Source organism: Coregonus lavaretus, assembly GCF_964263955.1.
Source record: "Coregonus lavaretus genome assembly, chromosome: 8".
In the NCBI taxonomy this organism is placed as follows: domain Eukaryota; kingdom Metazoa; phylum Chordata; class Actinopteri; order Salmoniformes; family Salmonidae; genus Coregonus; species Coregonus lavaretus.
Genome location: NC_139995.1, coordinates 14720500 through 14742153, shown reverse-complemented (window position 1 = coordinate 14742153; position 21654 = coordinate 14720500). Strand labels below are relative to the sequence as shown.

The window sequence follows — 21654 nt, the reverse complement described above, 5'->3', positions numbered from 1 at the left end:
GACCTCCTGCTCCCTGGGTACATCCCTGTACCCCTTAAACCGTCTCATTGTTGTCAATGGTAAATATCGATTCCATCAGCCAGTTCTGCTTAATTGAGGGGAATTTCATGGTATTGAATGGGAAATGCAATATCCGGATGGTGAGATGTTATCTCATTAAGAAGAGATAAATATTTGATCAGCTAATGCATTCTGGGTGTAGCCTTCCCAGGGTTACAGGCTGATACATTTAGCATGAGGACACTAAAACTTGCTCTGGAAGGATAAAACTCAGGTTATTACCTGCCTGATTGCTGGTTTCAGACACTCTTTAGGGAACAAAATACTTAAAAACACTATTACTGAAGCTATTGTATAGAAAATATGTTTTAACCCACCCCAAGAAGGTTTAAATGAACAATTCTCATAATTCTGTTGGTAGTCTCTGGAAACAAGAATACCTTTATAACATTTAAATGGTTCTTACTTTAATCTATTAGGGTAGCCTAAAATCACAGTCTTGTCAATATAGTTACACTATTGTTATAATGATTTCAGTGAACTTTAAAGTTCTTGTACCAGATTTCCTCAGACAAGTCCTAAGTATGTGGGAGGTGCCCCCAGCCCCTCTCGTGCCAGCTCACGCCATTGTAGGATAAGGTAGCATTATTTATGCGCTAATGTCATGGCACTGCCTTCCTAATCAATGGGAATCGTATTAGTTTACATTACTTCCCGGGAATTGCTGAATTGAGTGTTTTACAGCTCGTGTAGTTATTTTGTATTAAAGCCCAGCTGAAAGAATTGCTCTATTATATCCTGACCGTTTAGACTACCCAGAAGGGTCTGTTCCGCTTGGATGCTCGGTGCAGTGAGTGCCTCGCCGAGGACAGCTCGTGTGCCTGCTCTGCTCCGATTAGGGGAGGGAAACTGATGCATCACAGTAAGTATCTTTAGATAACAGTCGCGGGGAGCTCCTGTTAAACTGTTCTCTTTACCTACATTGCAAACAATGAAAGCGACATTCATAGAGTAGGCTACTATTTTAATGTATTCGGTCGAGGATAGCCTACAATGCCTTGCACTCTCGAGTGAGGGACGGATATTCATAGTGCATACTCAGCCGCCGACAGCATCGCCACGATTCAACAGTGAATGTATGTGTACAGAATTTTGTTAGGAGTATCGAAACACGGATTATTTAAATGAAATGCCAATTGCAGGGATAATTACGCATACGGTAAGAATGGTGTTATTAATGTTATTATTATTAGGCTATTATTATTATTATCATTATTATGCTAGACTATTATAGCTTGTTATCTGTGTCTTGTTAACTTAATCGAATAGACTCTTTATTGTCAAAATAGTTTATTTATTTGCTTTAGCCTTGTTTGCAATTGTATTTCATTCATGTGGAATTGTTCAACCAGTGTTCGAAACTATAGTAGCCCAAGCCCGTATAGGCTTATAACCCACACTGCAGGTGAAAAGGCACCTCTGTAACTTTCCCGTGAAAACTCATAACCCATAGCGTACTAGTGTTATCCCATATTTACATCAGTAAACAGGGTCCGCCATGCATTTTAAGCGCGCGTAACCCACTTGGAGTTGTAGTGATCTGTGGCCTCATCTATCAAAGGTACGTGTGCACAAAAAATGCTATAAACCTTGCGTGCACCAGTTTTCCCGGAAAGGTTGGTATTTATCCATTTTGAACTTGACGGGAAAGTGTGCGTATGTTCACGCAAATGTCAGACCATGCTTACCACAACTTCTATTGGTTGAGCAACTGTATTGCAAGCAATATGTTGGGTGAAATGAAGGTGTTTGACGCAAGGCAATTATAATAATGGTAGGCTAATAAAAATATGAAATCATTGACACATCATTAAACAGATACATTTGCCATTGGTAAGGAGATCACATAGCAGCATGACGCCTAATATATTTATTTTACTTTTATTTGGCTAAATCATAATCATATTGCAGGATGTCCCTCCTTTTCTGACATGACTGGTTTATTCCCGCTACACAACAAATATTAGGCTACCATTTATCCATCGCTCATTCAATAGCCAACCATGCTCGAAAGTAAATAGACCAGTAGCCTGTTTAAAATATTTTACATTATGGGTAGACTACAGTATTGCTATGCGATAGGAGCATGAGCCTATCCCAAGGCAGGAGATAGAAACATAATCATGTATTGATAAACAAAATGATTGAACATCAATTCGTCTTTTGCATAAAAGTGTGGGCTGTAGTTAGTATTTACTTTTAAATAGTTCAATAGACAATCAATCTTGCACAATGCACGGCCAGTGTTTGGCACTCGCTGTAGGCCGCATCTTAGTTTAAAAACGTCACTGCAAAAGTCTAAAACATTTCGCCCACACCTCTACAGAAATGTGATCAAATTTGCCATTGCCCTTTCTTTTAGAAACTGTCATGATCCAGTTCCAACTTCTCCAAATCATACAGCAAATGAGGCCATTTTTGTTACCATAAAAGGTGAATGGAGGGCAATATCCAGGTAGGGATGAAACACTCGTTCACGAGAGCAGAAATATAGTATGGCTCTTATGTATCAATGAAAACATGCGTATATGTTGCATGTGACAGTTTGATAAATCACACTAATTTATTGCGCACGCAAATCCTAGAATCTCCAGTACTCCAGAATTTAGTGAGACATTTATGCACGTTTGATAAATGAGGCCACTGATTTGCCAGGAGTGTTGATTTTGTTCGGGAGCTGTTATGCTGGAAGGATGTATTCTATGAGTCACTAGTTGTGTGCCACCATGCGGATCAGTGCATGCAGATGTTTGGTAGCCTAATCTCTTGCGCTGACTCCCTATCATAATCCCCCCTGGATTTGCTGATTATGTAGTTGAACAGCAACTGCAGTCATAGTATCCTATGTCTAGCCAACTAGATTAAGCAAACAGAAATATTCCACAATGGCTTCTCTTCTACATGATCTCCATTTTGTACAGGCTATACAAGTGCACTTTTAGCAAAAAGGCATAGGTTCAGTCAGGAAACTTCAATACATATCAATAAAGTCAATATCAATATCCTAAATAGCATCCTTCCTAGTTTTCTTCTGCCACCATTCAAACTCATTTCCTAGCGATCAACACAGGACTAATCCGAACATCTGTCCATCAGCCTCATGGTACTCTGCTGCTGTTGCCCAGTGCCCTTATCTGATCTAGATGGGGGGCTAGCAGATGCATCCACTCACACTCACTGTAGCCAGATGCACAACTAAACCTGCTCCTTTAATATGCATAATCGATATTTGAGCATCTGTTTGGTTTGAGCATCTGTTCCATTACTGGATGACCAAATGTGTTATTTATAGTGTATATTTGTACCTGCTTTCTCCACGGCTGCAAGAGTCCTCTGTGAGTTCACTTGAGTTACTGGTCAAGTGTGCTCTGAATGTGGAATGTATGATAAGGTGTGATATCTGTTTTGCTGTGGGAGATTAAAAGCATCCTTTAGATTAGTGATATAGATGAGGCTGTGCTGTGCTGTAAATTGGGTTTGTCTGTTAGCTATGAATGGATCCTCTGTCCCTTTGCACTTCATATGGACATTATCGAGAGCATTCCCACTGGGCACAGACTTAATTTCAACGTCTAGTTTTGCTTTACATTTGGTTGAGTTGACAACTAACCTGAATTCAATGTGAAATCAATAAAACATGTCACCATGTCATTGGATTTGGGTGAAAAGTTGGGTGAATAAAATACACAATTCCCCTACATTGATGACTTTTTGCAAATCCAATCAGTTTTCCACATTGATTCAACATCATCACATCAAATGTTTTTGTTGAAATGACGTGGAAACAATCTTGATTCAACCAGTTAGTGGGTTTCCTCAATCATGAATAACATGATAACAAGCACAAATTGTCCAGGCAGTCCTGTGTTGGAAATCCTTACCACTTCCTCCCCGCTCCTAGTTCCTGCGTTCTTGATGAAAGTAATCACGGGGCTGACATGCACCATGCAGCTCAATGGACACGGCAAGCACCCTGCAGAGACAAACCAAGCTTGGAATTACTTGGCTATCTGGCATAACTATATGATCTGCCAAAGACACATGGTTGGTTGGTTTATACATTGTGTGTTAATTGTTGCCACACATTTCAGTGACATTCTCTCAGACATGCATGTCTAGTGGTTTCTTGGTGGACTGGAGAGTGCCCTGGCAGATGCAACTTTGCAGGAAGTAGAAAAACAGGCTTTTAATGGTTAGCGTGCAGCAGGCCAACAGCCTGTCAGAAGTGATGTAGTGCAGAAGTGACATTAAATGGATTATGGGATAGTAACATTTAGAGACATGTCATAAAAATTTCATTGGATGGTTCCTGCTGGTATTGAGAAATTGTGTCATCAGGGATATTTTTATTTCATGTTTACCATTTTTTCCTCTCTCTAGGACTGGAAAACTTTTTAAAGAAAAGGGAATTCTTTGTTTTCCATTGTAGCCTATGAGGAACCATGTACATTTTGTAACGCTTCTGGAAAAAGATAGTGTCCCCAGCAAGCGACTAACGCGAGTGTCCATTAAGGTACTGTAACTGTTATTTTAACATTGGAGAGGAGTGCCTGGCAAACTCTCTCAGTACAAAAGAGAGGCATTGTGCCTGTTTCACACGCAAGGAACTCTTCAGCATTTTCTTCACATTTGAACTCATTTTTATCTCTTATTGGAGCAGGATTCAGTCAGGCAGCAGTGAAGTTCAGCCAAACGTGTCTGTCCCTCTTATCCAGTAACCGTGCAGCCTTGGCAGAAATCCCCTCCCCACTCACTTAGCTGTATCAATACGGTTGAGAGACACTGTATCAGTCAACATGTTGAAATAAAATAGATCTTTAGACCTTTTCCTAAATTCACGCTTGATAACGTGCTGAAATTATAATCTGGTTCTTTATGGACGTTATCATCACACCATGAAAGAAAAGTTTCTCAATATCAAGTAATTCCCCTCTATTGCCCTTCCCAGTAGTTACAGGAAATGTTATCATTTTGCATACATTCAATTGTATAGATAGGCCTTAAGCGTCTATCAGAGTCCAAAACATGTACACGTATGCACAGCAGTGTTCTAGAATGTTGTACCGTTGGCTTTCATACTTTTGGAATTCTCAGCATGGCTCAAGCAATTTCTTTGTGGACAGTGGTCTCAAAGCCACGTAGCTATGTCACAATGGGACCCTGGACTATCTCGTCTCTGCATCTGTGGATTCTGAATTACGCTTTAGTCAGTGCTTAGAGTTTTTGATCTATGGTTGCCTGTGTAGACATTTTCTAGAGTGTAGGTATTTTACCCCTTAGGTACTACTGTACACCTCTGCTTTGATTATGATATTGACTGCATCTACAGTGCTCTGCCAATGCCATAGTCCAGAAGGCCACTCATCTATGCACAGTCCCTACTGTGTGAGTGCAATCTCAGCTGAAAAATCCTGTAATTCCATGGCACTATTAAGCAGGCCCCTAGTTGTCTAAGTATTTTCTATGGAGCATCACGACTGTGAGGGAATTACTTTTATGACAAATAACTGTGCAGTCCAAGGGTCTTGCCTCTGAGGTTGTCGCCACACTGGCACTTTAAAGAACAACAGGGCAAAGAGCAGCAAATAAAGACAAATGCTCTGTGTCAGTTCTTTAGCACCACTTTTCTGCTGCTCTCTGCTGTTTTAAAAAAAAGTAAACAGTGCTGTGTGATTTTTCATAACACCATTATGGATGAGGAGGAGGCTGCAGGCCGCTGATACTACTTTGCCGGTGCACAGACAGCGGTTTACACACCTCCTGTGTCATATCAGGGTGTTCTCTAGTACTCTGCCCGCCGAGGAGCCACATTGTTTCTTCATTGGGATCATTATGTGTAGTGTCAGTCGTTGTTTTGGAGCAGGTATTGTTTTTGCCAAGCTGAATTGTCAGTGGTGTAGGCAGCAATCTTGCCATATGTATGCAAATGAGAATAGCAGAGAGACATGTACTATATATGAATACTTTAGAACATTTATACATTTGAATACCCATATCAATCACCCTGGCACAACGATAGATACTCTATGCTTTGTTTCAGAAGGGTTTTAACTGAGAGATATTTGACACAGACAATCCCTCAGGTCCATTCTCCAGTATAGTGTCAGGTCCAATGGTTTATTTATAGTGTTTTTAGACAGAACTGTGTGGGACTGAGGGACCAAAGGGTTTCAACAGAGGGTTTCTTTTCAATGAAAGAGGACATCCCTGACTGTCCATTCCTGTCAGCTCTAACCCTTTGACCTTCTTTTACACAAATTGGTTGTTTGTACAGCATCATGTTTTATTCCACGTGTTCTAAAAACATGAACTAGCTGACAGCAGCACAAAACTTGCTAAAAAAAAAACATTGAGCATTGAGCATCTTGTTCAAGCAGTCAATTCAAGCAGACAGATAACATGCACCTAAAGAAGTTATGAAGTAGCCCTTTCCTGCAGTCAAATGACCTAGTGGCCTCATGGGTGGAATGTTATTCATATTTTTCATAATTTTATAAATCATCAACATTATTTTAAAAAAAACGCCGAAAATCCAGTGTTTCTATGTCAAACTGTTTTGTTATATTTCAGTCTTCTGTGATGTATATAAAGTGTAATATTACGATGCAAACTCAAAATGTAACACATTTCAACTCTATATCTGACATGGTACAGGTGTCTTCTTTTTATTAAGCCCATAACCATGTGTGTGAGGTGTACTTTAATTTAGTTTAGTTTATTAATTCGACCATTTAAAAAAACGAGCACACATGAAACTTGAAAAAGCCATACATGCACATGAGTAAAATCATCAAGGATAACACAATAAAGTCTGGGACTTATTTCCATTGTGGTCCTCTTGAAACAAGATGGCTAGACAAGATGGAACACGGTTGAACAAAGTATGACAGCGAGATGATAAAACATAAAAACAAAGAGGAAGAACATCTATCTCATCATTGCAGTTACATCGTAGGGTATACTTTTGTATACACTCTGTGTGACCCTGATTTAGCCCACTGCAGTGAAAGGTTAATCTGTTGAAAAGTTTAGACCAGGACAGAGGGTCCTTGTACTTCAGCTCAAGCATTGAACTTGTTGAACTGTCAGTATTCTTGAATACGTAAGAAGCAAAAAATATTTTAAAAAATATTTACCCCAATGAATCAGTGGGGTAATATTGATCATATTTGTATTATATATACCTCACATACGACCCATAATAAGACTAAGCAATTAGCCCATTAAATGTTTTTCTGACACCATAAAGACGATTTAGCAATATGTTAAGTTACAGTAAAAGAAAGGAATAAGAATTGCAATATCAAAAGCAAATATTTAATTAACATTGTAAAATGAATAACTCACATTCAAGGCATAAGTGTAAGTTACCAAGCATTAACAAGCATTACAAGACATTATTCTAGGCATGATCAGAGAGAGAGAGAGAAACCATAGCCTGAAAGGCCATGCCCCAATAAGTCCATGGGGAGGAAAGAGAGAGTGTAGGTATCTCACCAGCACAGGTCTCACCAGAAAGAGAAGCTAAGACCCTTTTATAAACATTTTACCATGTTTAGATTTAAAGTCTGAGTTGTTTGCCAGTAGTATTACTGTAAAGTTAACCTCCAATCAGATATCAGACCTACAGGATGTAAAGAAAACAGAATGGGGATTGGCAAGAGCTACACAGAGAAGGCTGAATTCCTGAGAAGGCAATAAAACCTCTTGCATACAGTTGATAAGAGTCACTTCGGGGGCTGGCCCGCCCTACAGTAGCTCATCGTTTTACTGAAGTACTATATCCCAGCTAGCAACACTACAATGGCCCAATAACCCAACAATTAAAATCAGCCTACCTCCTAATGCATCTGTCTGCACTCTCCTGTTTTTTTTTTTATTCATAAAAGGTGAAAAAGCCAAAAAAGGCAATTTGTGTTAAAAGGCTTTTTATTTGCTGAGAGGCATTTGGTCAGCTCTAAGAGATCAGTCTACAGCTGGAGGTGTTGTGGTCTCACAGACCGTAGATTGGATTTCAATAAAACAAATCTCCTATTCTTACAGGATGGTAAATCATGTCTGCCACCTTTTACCTCCTGCCATTAGGGGATGGGAAAGGAGAATTCTGTCCAGATCTTTTCATTAAGTATTGTCTGAATTGAGGTATTTGCAGACTTTGAAGTTGGAAATACAGTGTGTTTGTAATGTAATAACATAGTTATTAAGGTTAGCTAAACATCCAATATGTATACATTTGTAAGTAGATAAAGTGAGATAGTTAATTTGTTTTGCCCTTGTACAGTAGTTACATTATGACATCTTCTACATCAAGGCAGCTCCATCTCAGTATTTCTTGCTTCATCATTCAGTTAGTTAACACCCTAGCTGTATTCCACTCATATTGCCTCAATCCTGTGCTTTAGCTACAGTATGTTGGGAAATATGTCAGAGCTAGATGTGGGCTTTTGGCTTAGAGGCACAAAAATCCTTGGGGTGCGGTACAAACTGTGTTGTTCCTGCATCATTTCCTTACTCAAACATGGTGTGACACGGTCCCTCCTTGGGAACAGATTCAATTGAAGGCCGATTAAGAGCAACACCACACAACAACCAGCTTGTGTACATATCTGAGCATTGGAACTATTGCATTATTAACTATGCTTTATGTGAGGGCTTCTAACAACTGCTTTCCAAGCAATCACAGCAAGAGGTCAGGTTTGTGTTTTTTCTTCAGAATGCACTTAAATTGAAGACGAGGGAATTATTTTGATCTTTTAACACTTTGTTATCGTTGTACCACTGGGGGAAATGCTCTGATTTTGCAAGTATTTTTGAGAGCAACAACTTACCCACTTGGTGGGAGAAAGAAGGCTTACAAATTACAGCCCCCCCCCCCCCCCCCATAGGGTGGGCCTGTAATTTGTAAGCCTTCTTTCCCCCACCATTTATTGGAATACAAATATGCTAAATAAAAACCACATGCCCCAGAAGGCATTGTTATTTTCTTTCCACATAGTTGAGATTAAAGAAAAGTTGGATGAATTGGGATCACTAGATGACTCAGTTGGGATCAGAGGGATGTAGCTCAGTTGATAGAGCATGGCGTTTGCAACGCCAGGGTTGTGGGTTCGATTCCCACGGGGGGCCAGTATAAAAAAAAAAAAAATGTATTCACTAACTGTAAGTCGCTCTGGATAAGAGCGTCTGCTAAATGACTAAAATGTAAAAAAATTACTCAACAGAATGTCACAATGTTCTGGCGCTGTAGACACAGCAAGTTATGGTACTATCCGTTTGATGGTTTCTGGTGGAATGAATTTCAAAGAATACACTATTGTAAAACAAGTTTGACCAGAAACAAATACAAGGCAAATTGAATATCCTGATTCACAACAGTCTGCATTCTTTGGACTTTAGACAATTCATTGTGAAAAACACAATGGTATCAATTCAAATGAACATGGACTGCTAGAATTCAACCTATTAATAGTGTGTTGTATCCGAAGCATGTGTTATTTATGTAGCAATTGTGAAGCATACAGTCTGCTGATGGCTTTCTTTGTTTAATTATTAATATTCTGAGCAATACTTTACATTTCTTGGAAGGTTTGACACACTGCACAGCATAAGTACTCTTCGTGTACTGCTCTCATTTATACAGATAGGAAAATGTCCCCTGTTGCTCTTATACTGTAAGTGGAAATGTTTTTGCTAATGTTTTCAAGGAATTGCAGAAGCTTATGAAAGCTACATGCAAATAGCAAAATAATGACCTCCCAAGTGCTGCAAATAAGGGAGTCCTCCCTCATACTGGTGCATTTTAAACATGGGGACTTGCCTGGGTGATTGACAGAACGTCAGCTGAAAGGGCAGAAAAGGCAAAGAATGATATGAACATGTTTATTTAGTGTTGAAGTGCTATCCAGGAGCACACTGGTGGACACGCTATCCATGCTAGAAGAGCAGGAAAATATGACTCCTGACGTGAATAATTGACAACTATATTCAAGGGAAGTAGGCCAACAGAATGGCTTAGTGTGTATATATATATATATATATATATATATATATATATATATATATATATATATATATATATATACATATGTATATAATCCACTATAGAGTACTGTGTATGAGGCGAGCAGCATTATCTAGTCTGCCTTACAAATGTACAAATCATCACGCCATCAAATATCTGCTGTCAAATACACATCAGTCACAGCAGATTATGAAAAGTCTCTTCTGTGCTTGCCATGTTAAAAAGGTCAGCAATTTAAAGGGATAGTTCGGGATTTTGGCAATGAAGCCAGAGTCAGATGAACTTGTGGAAATCATTTTAAGCTAATTAGTATTGGCTCGCAAAACTACCTCTAACTTCCTTCATACTGGACACAGATACATAAAAATCGTATCCACGAGTTCATCTGACTCTGGGGAAGTAGATGGCTTCATTGCCAAAATCCCTAACAATCCCTTTAAACTATCTTGAAGAATCCAAATAGTCTGTTTCATACAGTCATTTTAACAATGGAAATGTCCATATACTGTATGGCAGGCGAGTTATGATGTACTGTACCAGTGAACCTTGGATGTGATTCAATTTCCTATGAATGCAATATTTTTTTTATTTCGTTATTTATCCATGTGAATCATGTTGAGATAAATATCTATTTTACATTTTAGTCATTTAGCAGACACTCTTATCCAGAGCGACTTACAGTTAGTGAATGCATACATTTCTTTAATTTTTTCCTACCCCCTGTGGGAATCAAACCCACAACCCTGGCGTTACAAACGCCATGCTCTATCAACTGAGCTACATCCCTGCCGGCCATTCCCTCCCCTACCATGGAAGACGCTGGGCCAATTGCGCGCCGCCCCATGGGTCTCCCGGTCGCGCCGGCTACAACAGAGCCTGGATCGAACCAGGATCTCTAGTGGCACAGCTAGCACTGCGATGCAGTGCCTTAGACCACTGCGCCACTCGGGAGTTTTACAAGGGAGCACTGGCACAATTGTCATTGTGTGAAATACTCTTTATTTTTACTGTATTTTCTACAAGGGAATTCAAACATCCATGTCAAGTATGGTTGGGGGGGGGGGGGGGGGGGGGGGGTGTTGATGTTGATGCTGTATTCTCGACCTCACAGAAAGGGTATTGCTGCATTCTTTGACCTCATTATATGGAGTTGAATTACTGCGCACGACTCCAATTGTTCAGTTTTTATTGGGTTTTATGATGAGGAAACACATTCTATAGTAATCCAGCTGGTGCGCGACACCACAGTGAGTAGGGGTTTGAGAGACATGATGATGTAAGTAATGAAGCCTGTAATATCACTCCCCTGGATGGTCTACGAGCTTTAACTGTCCACTGCCAACATCTAGTCACCACTGATAACACCCACTGTGTTTCAGCTGGTGCTTTTATCAGGGAACAGATGATGATGGTACCATTCTGTTAGTGATATGAGGCACTGATGTTCTAGCCTAGTTTCAGATATGTTAGTGCTTTAGCCAATCACTCTGACTATGGCTGCCATGCCATATGTCTGGCATAGCATGGCATGACAACGAAGGTCAGAGGAGTTGGCTACTAAATGACATGCATACAAATGGGAACAGTCTACTCGTATTCTGGTTGATTGGAGAAGTGGCCTGTGTAGCTCAGTTGGTAGAGCTTGGCGCTTGCAATGCCAGGGTTGTGGGTTTGATTCCCACGAGGGGCAAGTATGAAAATGTATTCATTAACTGTAAGTCGCTCTGGATAAGAGCGTCTGCTAAATGACTAAAATGTAAATTATTAATACTCCAACTTGTTACTTGTAGTTCTAGTCAATACTTTTGGATATTCAATCTATATTATTGCAATTATTACTGGAATATTTATTGATCAACCTACTTCTAAATGAGGATCAGAACAGGCTTCTTGAATAATTTCCTATATATTTAAACAGTACAGAAATTGTGTCATCAACAGCACTCTTGGACATCTTGATAGTTGAGCAGTTTTATAGTAGTGTCTCTGTTTATAGTGCTCCGAGCTGGCAGAGGCTGCACCGCTTTAGGATTATTCTATTTGACACTCATGAAACGGTAGCTGCATGAAACAGTAGCTTTTATAAGGTGAAGAAAGGGATTTTTGTGCTGTGTTTTAGCTTTAAACTGTCTACTCCTTTGTTCTGATGTTCATTATGGTGGTTATACCACAAGACAAACCAAGGCAACACACTGGGTCCAGACAGAGTATAATGAGATTCTCACAGACAGGAAGTGTTTCAGCGTTGCTTTAGCTTGCCTTAGCTTGGTTACATCCCAATACAAAGAACCATGAGAAGGAGAATGTAGGCATGTATATTCTGATGTTGATAGCCTTACATTGTGAACCATGTAGTAGTTCATTACATTTTTACAAGTACTTGGCAGCTAAATGCTGAATTGCAGTACATAGTACATACAAGTAAACAAATCTCAAGATGCTTAAAAAGCAAAACAAATAACAATAAAAAATATGAATAACATGAGTATAGGTCTGGACTGCAAAATTCGGAGTACTTCAAGCCTCAAACAGATGGTGCAACAGTCAATAGCACAAGGCTTAAGCAGAGGGAGGTGCAGGTGCAGGTGGTGAACAGGGGGAGCTGAGAAGCCAGATCAGGTCGTCCGGGGGCAGGTACCACAAGCCGGGTGTCTCACCATCTGCGTCTTCTCCGTGCGGTAGGACACTTGTAGGATAAGATCGATGCAGTTATTTTTTTTATCACCCCACTTACTCAAGATACAGTCCACTCATAACTTTGGAGGAATGCTTTTGAGCTATGAATTTCTCACTGCCAACTTGCCACTGCATCAGACCTTGAATAACTATAACTATGGGCTTAACTATAGTTTTAACTATGCTTTGTGGAAAGTAAGAACAAATAGTTACTTTAGAAGTGACTACAACTATTTGAATACAAATCACAAAAACTATTTTAATACAGATCTCAGAAAGTAATTAAAATGAGGCCTCCCGAGTAGCGCAGTGGTGTAAGGCACTGCATCGCAGTGCTACAGGCGTCACTACAGACCCGGATTCGATCCCAGGCTGTGTCGCAACCGGCCATGACCGGGATACCCAAGAGGCGGTGCACAATCGGCCCAGCATCATCCGGGTTAGGGGAGGGTTTGGCTGGCCGGGATGTCCTTGTCCCATTGCTCTCTAGCGACTCTTTGTGGCGGGCTGGGTACATGCACGCTGACTCGTGTCGCCAGTTGTACAGTGTTTCCTCTGAACATTGGTGCGGCTGGCTTCCGGGTTAAGCGAGCAGTGTGTCAAGAAGCAGTGTGGCTTGGCAGGGTCGTGTTTCGGAGGACGCATGGCTCTCGACCTTCGCATCTCCCGATTCCGTACAGGAGTTGCAGTGATGGGACAAGACTGTAACTACAAAAAGGGTGTCACGCCCTGGCTCTGGGGACTCTTATATGTTGAGCCAGGGTGTGTAGGGTCTATGTTTTGTGTTCTATGTTCAGTTTCTAGTTCATGTGTTTTCTAGGTTGGCCGGGGTGGTTCTCAATCAGAGGCAACGAGAATCAGCTGTTGCTTGTTGTCTCTGATTGGGAGCAATACTTAGGCAGCCTGTTGTGCACTTGTGTTTTGTGGGATCTTGTTCCGTGTTGGTTTGTGTTCATGACCGATGACTTCACGTTTCGTTTGTTGTTTTGTATTTTGTATCGTGTTGCCAGTACACTATTAAAAAGATGTACGCATATCACGCTGCGCCTTGGTCCACTCATTTCGACGATCGTGACAAAGGGGTAAAAAATGAACTACTTTTGTAAACAATTTGAATATATATCTGAGAAAGCAACTGCTTTTTACAAATATTTGAATATTTGAAACACAACCATTCTTTAAAAAAAATTCTGATCCACTCTTTCGACCAGCAAAATAAAGTTCTGAACCGGTTCGAATCTCCCCAAAAAGTAATGGTCTATATTGCTCCTTTCTGTTCCTTTTTAAACCTCTGAAATCGACATGTTTTTACATTTAGCTCGACATTAAATTACTTCACCAATCAGTGCAGATAGAGCAGCTTGCTATGAACTTGTCTGTCCAATGTTTAAATTCAATAGACAGACAAGTGTAGGGCACAAGATGCGACTAACATTTTGCGGGTGGGGAGAGAGCGAGAGAGGGTGGAGGAGGAGGTTTGGCTTTAAGCACTGGGCATCTTGTGATGACATGCATTATCTGAATTAGGCCCACATAATTATACCTAAAGAGGAGCGGCTTCTGTTTGTATTTATTTATTTATTTTTATTTAACCCTTGTTTGACCAGGTAACTTGACTGAGAACACATTCTCATTTACAGCAACGACCTGGGGAAAAGTTACAGGGGAGATGAGGGGGGGATGAATGAGCCAATTGGAATTCTATGAAGGAACTTTGAATGTCTTTGAACTTCAGAGAGTTGGCTTAACGTTGGACCAGAGCTAGCTAGCTAGCTAGCTAACAAGCTTGTGTGTTAAATAAAAACACGTCTTACCTGTTTGTAGTTAATAAATCCAATGTGAAACATGATAACTATGGTATCCTTAACTAGCATAAAAAAAAACGGATAATCCATATTCTTCTCAAATAAAAGATTTCTCTCCCTAATTTCTGAATCACGCTTGTAATGTCAGTAGGCTAAAGTAGCCTATGCTTCGGAGGGGGAGGGGCAGATAGCCTACATGCACACACACTGGCAAAGATTGTCAGCTGTCAGGCACACACTGGAATATGTTTGTGACAGAGTGAGGGATTTGCATTTTTTTGTGGGACAGAAATGCTTGGAAAGTGAAATAACGTTAATAACTGGTTCCCATGCTTTTAAGATAACGGTTCTGTTCCGGAACCGTATAGATCACTTTCGTTCCTGGTTCTGATTCTGTTCCTCGAAAAATGCCATTCTTTTACGGTTTTTGGTTCTGTTTCCCAAACTGGTTCCAACCCCTGATTTGAACACCAAACCATGTGCTTATCATCACATATTTTTTATAATTCAACTAACTGTTTTAGTTATTGGTTCTTCGTCAAATATTTGGCAGCCATCAAATACATATTCTTTGTTTGAAAATTACTTGCAAATATTCAAATATTATTTGGTTTTCAAAGAGGTATTCAAAATACTTTCAAATATTTTTTGATTTTCTGAGATCTGTATTTGAATATCAAAGAAAATAGTTGCCTTTTAGTTTAAACTATATAAACTATATTCGACTACCTTGAGTATTTAAAAAGGTCTGCACTGCCCAGGTCTGTACTGCATTGTAATCCCCTTTTTGGATCAAGGAGACCGTAGAAACATCCAATCAAAACAGCTAGCTAGCTAGTAGCTAGCATTGTTAGCTAGCCATCTTGAAAAGCTGATTTGCCATTCATTCTTGGGTAGGAAACATTTTTTTTTAATCCAGACTAAATCTATACATGTTTGGCTATTCAAAAACATTACAAAAAACACATACAATTATTACATATTTCTAAAATATACAGGAGCTCTGTGCCTGCCAATGGGCGCAATGGCAACTAAGGTCCAGGGCAGTTCCGTTGGTAGGTCAACCTGAGCATCCACAAATAAAGTTAGTTATTTCTGAATTAAACCACATTCATAATTATCATTAAGATCTATTTGTTGGATTTCAGGCTTTATTTTAAATGTTTAAGTAGGACATTGTATGGATTTTCACCATTACAGAGTATGATGCCAAGTCTCAAAAAAGGCTTTTCAGTCAATCATATTTCATGGCTTTTTGAAAAGGCTCACATAGCTTGTTTTTCCACTCACAGCTGTCACCCAGTGTTAGTTATGAAGATGAGAGGTTACTCTGTAATGGGATGGTGTGGGGAAACGTTCTCTGTAAAGCTAACATTCATCAAGGTTTTACATGGTCTATAATAGTTTTGTCTCTTTTCATTGTCAGTATCCTTTTTTAGCGTTATGATATCCGTAACATCCATGACGTTTTTTTCTCACCCACCTACACACAATACCCCATAATAACAAAGTGAAAACATGTTTTTAGCGTTTTATTTGCAAATGTATTGAAAATTAAATACAGAAATATCTAATTTAAGTAAGTATTCACACCCCTGATTCAATACTTTGTAGAAGCAGATTTGACAGCGATAACAGCTGTGAGTCTTTCTGGGTAAGTCTCTAAGAGCTTTCCACACCTGGATTGTGCAACATTTGCGCATTATTCTTTTCAAAATACTTCAAGCTCTGTAAAATGGGTTGTTGATCATTGCCAGACAACCATTTTCAGGTCTTGCCATAGATGTTCAAGTAGATTTCAATCAAAACTATAACAAGGCCACTCAGGAACATTCATTCTCTTCTTGGTAAGAAACTGCAGTGTAGATTTGGCCTTGTGTTCTATGTTATTGTCCTGCTGAAAGGTGAATTCATCTCCCAGTGTCTGGTGGAAAGCAGACTGAACCAGGTTTCTTCTAGGATTTTGTCTGTGCCTAGCTCCATTCCCTTTCTTTTTTATCCTAAAAAACTCCCCAGTCCTTATCCATTACAAGCATACCCATAACATGATGCTGCCACCACTATGCTTGAAAATATGAAGAGTGGTACTTAGTAATGTGTTGAATTGGATTTGCCCCAAACATACCACTTTGTATTCCGGACAGAAAGTTAATTGCTTTGCCACATTTAAAAAAAGTAGTACTTTAGTGCAAATAGGATGCATGTTTTGGAATATTTTTATTCTGTACAGGCTTTCTTCTTTTCACTCTGTCAAATAGGTTACTATTGTGGAGTAACTGCAATGTTGTTGAGCCATCCTCAGTTTTCTCCTATCACAGTCATTAAACTCTGTAACTTATTTAAAGTCACCATTGGCCTCATGGTGAAATCCTTGAGCAGTTTCCATCCTCTCCGACAACTGATTTAGGAAGGACGTCTATATCTTTGTAGTGACTGGGTGTATTCATACACCATCCAAAGTGTAATTAATAAGTTCACCATGCTCAAAGGGATGTTGAAAGTCTTCTTTTTTTTATTTCATCTACCATTAGGTGCCCTTCTTTGCAAGGCATTGGAAAACCTCCCTGTTGTTTGTAGTTGAATCTGTGTTTGAAATTCACTACTTGACTGAGGGACATTATAGATAATTGTGTGGGATACAGAGATGAGATAGTCATAAAAAAAATATGTTAACACTATTATTGCACACAGAGTGAGTCCATGCAACTTATAATGTGACTTGTTAAGCACATTTTTTATCCTGAATTTATTTAGGCTTGCCATAAAAGGGGTTGAATACTTATTGACTCAAGACATTTCAGCTTTAAATGTTTTTTTTATTTGTAATAATTTCAAAATACATAATTCCACTTATGTGGTATTGTGTGTAGGCCATTCACAAAAAAAATACGCAATTCAATCCATTTTAAATTCAGGCTGTAATACAACAAAATGTGGAAAAAGTCAAGGGGTGTGAATACTTTTTGAAGGCACTGTATATAAAGAAATGCAAAAAATCCTATTAGGGTGTCTGGTCATGTATACTATTCAGACTACCTATCATTATGTAATCCTAAGGTACTATGCCTTCTGCTGGCATTTTTTAAACATTCCAAATTACAACAAATGTGTTATGATAGATTTTGGTCAAGACATCTTTAAGATTAGAATGTCTATTTCAGACTCTGAAACATCCATAACGGAGGGTGTAACATCCATAGTGGTCATTTTTTGCTCTCTAAAGTAAGAATTGAAAATACTTTCTTTTATTGTATATTTTTTGTTCAGCCAAGCCTTTTCTTCATGTTTTGACCTAAGACTAGCAAACTCACAGACCATTGGTAATATGCTCAGTCTCCCCAAAAAGCGTGTCCATTTCATGAAACATCCATAACACTTTTTATTAGCTTTTTTTCTCCAACATGCCAATATTTAGAAGTCCGCTTTTTTTGTGTATACATAAGGTTGCAAGGGGAGTGTATATTACTGTTAACGTTGTAAGTTTAAGAGTAAACTACCAGAATTTTGGTAACTTTCAAGGATTCTTTGTAATTTATCACAAGACATCTAGTGGCCCTTTTGGGTGTCTGTAATTATCTCTGGCCCTCTGTGTGGACTTATCACATGTAAAATATACCAAATAATAAAATAAGATTGTTTTAAAATAACAAAATAGATGACAAAGCTGTAAAACATGATCCTAAATATAAACTGTCAACCATTTGTGTTTAATATGAGGGTTTCAGCATGAAATATCCTTTATATGTTTTTTACACACTTTTATTTATTTTACAATGTCAATGTTTTTGTTGTAAATGTTTTGACGCCAAACTGGTGGCAATTGTGAAAAAAGTCAATAGTTGGAAGAGTTGCATTGATTGCCATTGATTACCATTGATTACCTGTTAATAACCAAAATTACTGAAGATTCTGGTAACTTTCGTAAATTACCTGTAGCTTTGCAACCCTAGATATACACTCCCTCCAAGAGGTACTATAGACACACACATCAAAAGTTTCATTTCTATTTTCTTTGTCCATTCTGTGAGACATTAAAGTTGTGATTTTGCGTGCCATTATGCTGAAATCACCCTCCATTCTTATATGTAGCTATTTTATGTACTTCCTTACAACAGTTTTGAATGTTTCTGTTCCCATTCATGGATGTGCTTTACCCTGAGAGGGACTGTTGTAATGCTGTCATGGTGTGAACTGGCTGTGGGTGTTCCGTGAACCTTTCTATTACATCAGACTGTGTTTGGCAGGACAATGAGAGGGAGAGAAATCCCAGTTAAGAATCCAAAGTAAATAAATGTCCAGTAGACCATGTCTGTAAAAACCTTTATCACAGTTGAAGTTCATATGGTTTGTGATTAATTAGGACACCTGTAGTCATTACTGAAGCATTACGAATGCTCAGTAAAATACAATAGCTGATAATTATACAGTAGCTTATGTAATAACTCATTCTGTCATTCTCTCAACTCTATTGAGGCATAGTGTTTTGTACATTTTGAGCCTACCTTTGTCTCATAAGTATGTGTTATTATTACCATAATAAGATATCACCATAGGCATATGCTATGATGTATGTATCCTGGTAAGTATACTGTAGGTATACATCATTCAGGAAAGCTAATCAATGGTCAGTTATCTGACCTCCATTGCTCACCATGCACCATTTGGTACAATATCATGCCATGTCTCCATTTGACCAAGTCACACTACAAATTAAAGGAATTGTACATCGCAAAGCTTCTCACAGAACAGCCCTCAGGGTACAAAGCTATACTGAAAAAAAAAACTAAACGCAGCATGCAACAATTTCAAATATTTTACTGAGTTACAGTTCATATAAGGAAATCAGTCAATTGAAATAAATAAATTAGGCCCAAATCTATGTATTTCACATGACTGGGAATACAGATATGAATCTGTTGGTCACAGATCCCTTAAAAAAAGGTAGGGGCGTGGATCAGAAAACCAGTCAGTATCTGGTATGACCACCATTTGCTTCATGCAGCGCGACACATCTCCTTTTCATAGAGTTGATCAGGCTGTTGATTGTGGCCTGTGGAATGTTGTCCCACTCCTCGTCAATGGCTGTGCGAAGTTGCTGGATATTGGCGGGAACTGGAACACGCTGTCTAATTCTCTAAAACGATGTTGGAGGGGGCTTATGGTAGAGAAATGAACATTACATTCTCTGTCAACAGCTCTGGTGGACATTCCTGCAGTCAGCATGCCAACTGCACGCACCCTCAAAACCTGAGACATCTGTGGCATTGTGTTGTGTGACAAAGCTGCACATTTTAGAATGGCCTTTTGTTGTGCCCAGCACAAGGTGCACCTGTGTAATGATAATGCTGTTTAATCAGCTTCTTAATTTGCCACACCTGTTAGGTGGATGGATTATCTTGGCAAAGGAGAAATGCTCACTAACAGGGATGTAAACAAATTTGTGCACAACATTTGAGAGAAATAAGCTTTTTGTGCATATGGAACATTTCTAGGATATTTTATTTCAGCTCATGAAACATGGGACCAACACTTTACATGTTGTATTCATATCTTTGTTCAGAGTATTTAAATGTTGCAGTTATCTTTTGACCCTTTGCGTAAATTAAACACTCCTGCCATAATGCCGAAAATGTAACTACTTTGAAACATGATTTGTGTGTCATTCATTTGTAATTCACGGTGGTATAATATACAGTCAGTCTTCATTACATTTTAATGAGGACAAATAGAAACTGAAACTGTCTTGCATGAACCGAACAAATGTAATTAAAGCAATTCAATTCTTTACAGATGTATTATTATATCAACAAATTATATTTACAGATATAGCTATATATAGACAAGGCATACAAGGTTATGCATGTGATTGAGGTGGTCCAAATGAATAGTTGATCTTGCAACCAGCTCTTCCAGCTGTTGCTAAAGGAAATAAATATTGTCAATAAGCAGAGTGAGGAAATATAGCTTCAATCTTGAGGGAGAGGGATTAATTAGAGGACACTGATTGAAATAAATAAATATATTAAATGTGACCCACTCAGACAAATCCAGGCTTAAGTCTCAGACCTTATTTTCAGAAAGTGAAAAAAATACAATATTCCCATATTGATTTCCTGCTCCTAGTGTTTTGAAACATATGATTATTGCATTACTCAAGTGTGTCTTTGAAATGTAGTATTACAATTCAGTTAGCAAGAACTGAAGGAGACATTCAGTGCTGCTTCTGCCTCTGTTTCGATAGTGAAATGCTAACAAGAGCCTGGTTGTGGCGTAATGGGATGGTGTGGGTTATTATATTATTATATACTTCTACTCTATGAATAAACATGTATATACCCGAGGGACATAGGATTATTGCAGCTTGTTTTTTATAGAAGCTTTGCAAATGGTACATTGCATTACTTAACATGTCATATTGCTGTAATACCTTTCTATCCAGTGTACACAGCGTTTCCAGAGGCAGCTTCTGACATTTGCCTCAGACTTATTCTGTATTCTTCTCTCAGACTCTGTGGCAAGCTGCATACATCTTACTGCCTGCCCCCACTGTGTCCATTTACATATCTACTTCCTCTCCCTGCTACTCAAAACCAAATACAGTGAGGGAAAACAGTATTTGATCCCCTGCTGATTTTGTACGTTTGCCCACTGACAAAGACATGATCAGTCTATAATTTTAATGGTAGGTTTATTTGAACAGTGAGAGACAGAATAACAACAAAAAAATCCAGAAAAACGCATGCCAAAATTTTTTGAAATTGATTTGCATTTTAATGAGGGAAATAAGTATTTGACCCCTCTGCAAAACATGACTTAGTACTTGGCTGCAAAACCCTTGTTGGCAATCACAGAGGTCAGAAGTTTCTTGTAGTTAGCCACCAGGTTTGCACACATCTCAGGAGGGATTTTGTCCCACTCCTCTTTGCAGATCTTCTCCAAGTCATTAAGGTTTCGAGGCTGACGTTTGGCAACTCGAACCTTCAGCTCCCTCCACAGATTTTCTATGGGATTAAGGTCTGGAGACTGGCTAGGCCACTCCAGGACCTTAATGTGCTTCTTCTTGAGCCACTCCTTTGTTGCCTTGGCCGTGTG

General features: G+C 39.0%; 1 protein-coding gene across 1 annotated transcript in view; it reads left to right on the top strand.

The window, feature by feature from the left end:
* Positions 1-865: 865 nt before the first annotated feature.
* Positions 866-21654, top strand: part of cntn4 (contactin 4) — a 188306-nt gene continuing 167517 nt past the window's right edge. The window contains exon 1 of the mRNA XM_084167119.1: positions 866-922. The gene's annotated coding sequence lies outside the window, so the exon portion shown is untranslated. The remainder of the gene's footprint in view (positions 923-21654) is intronic.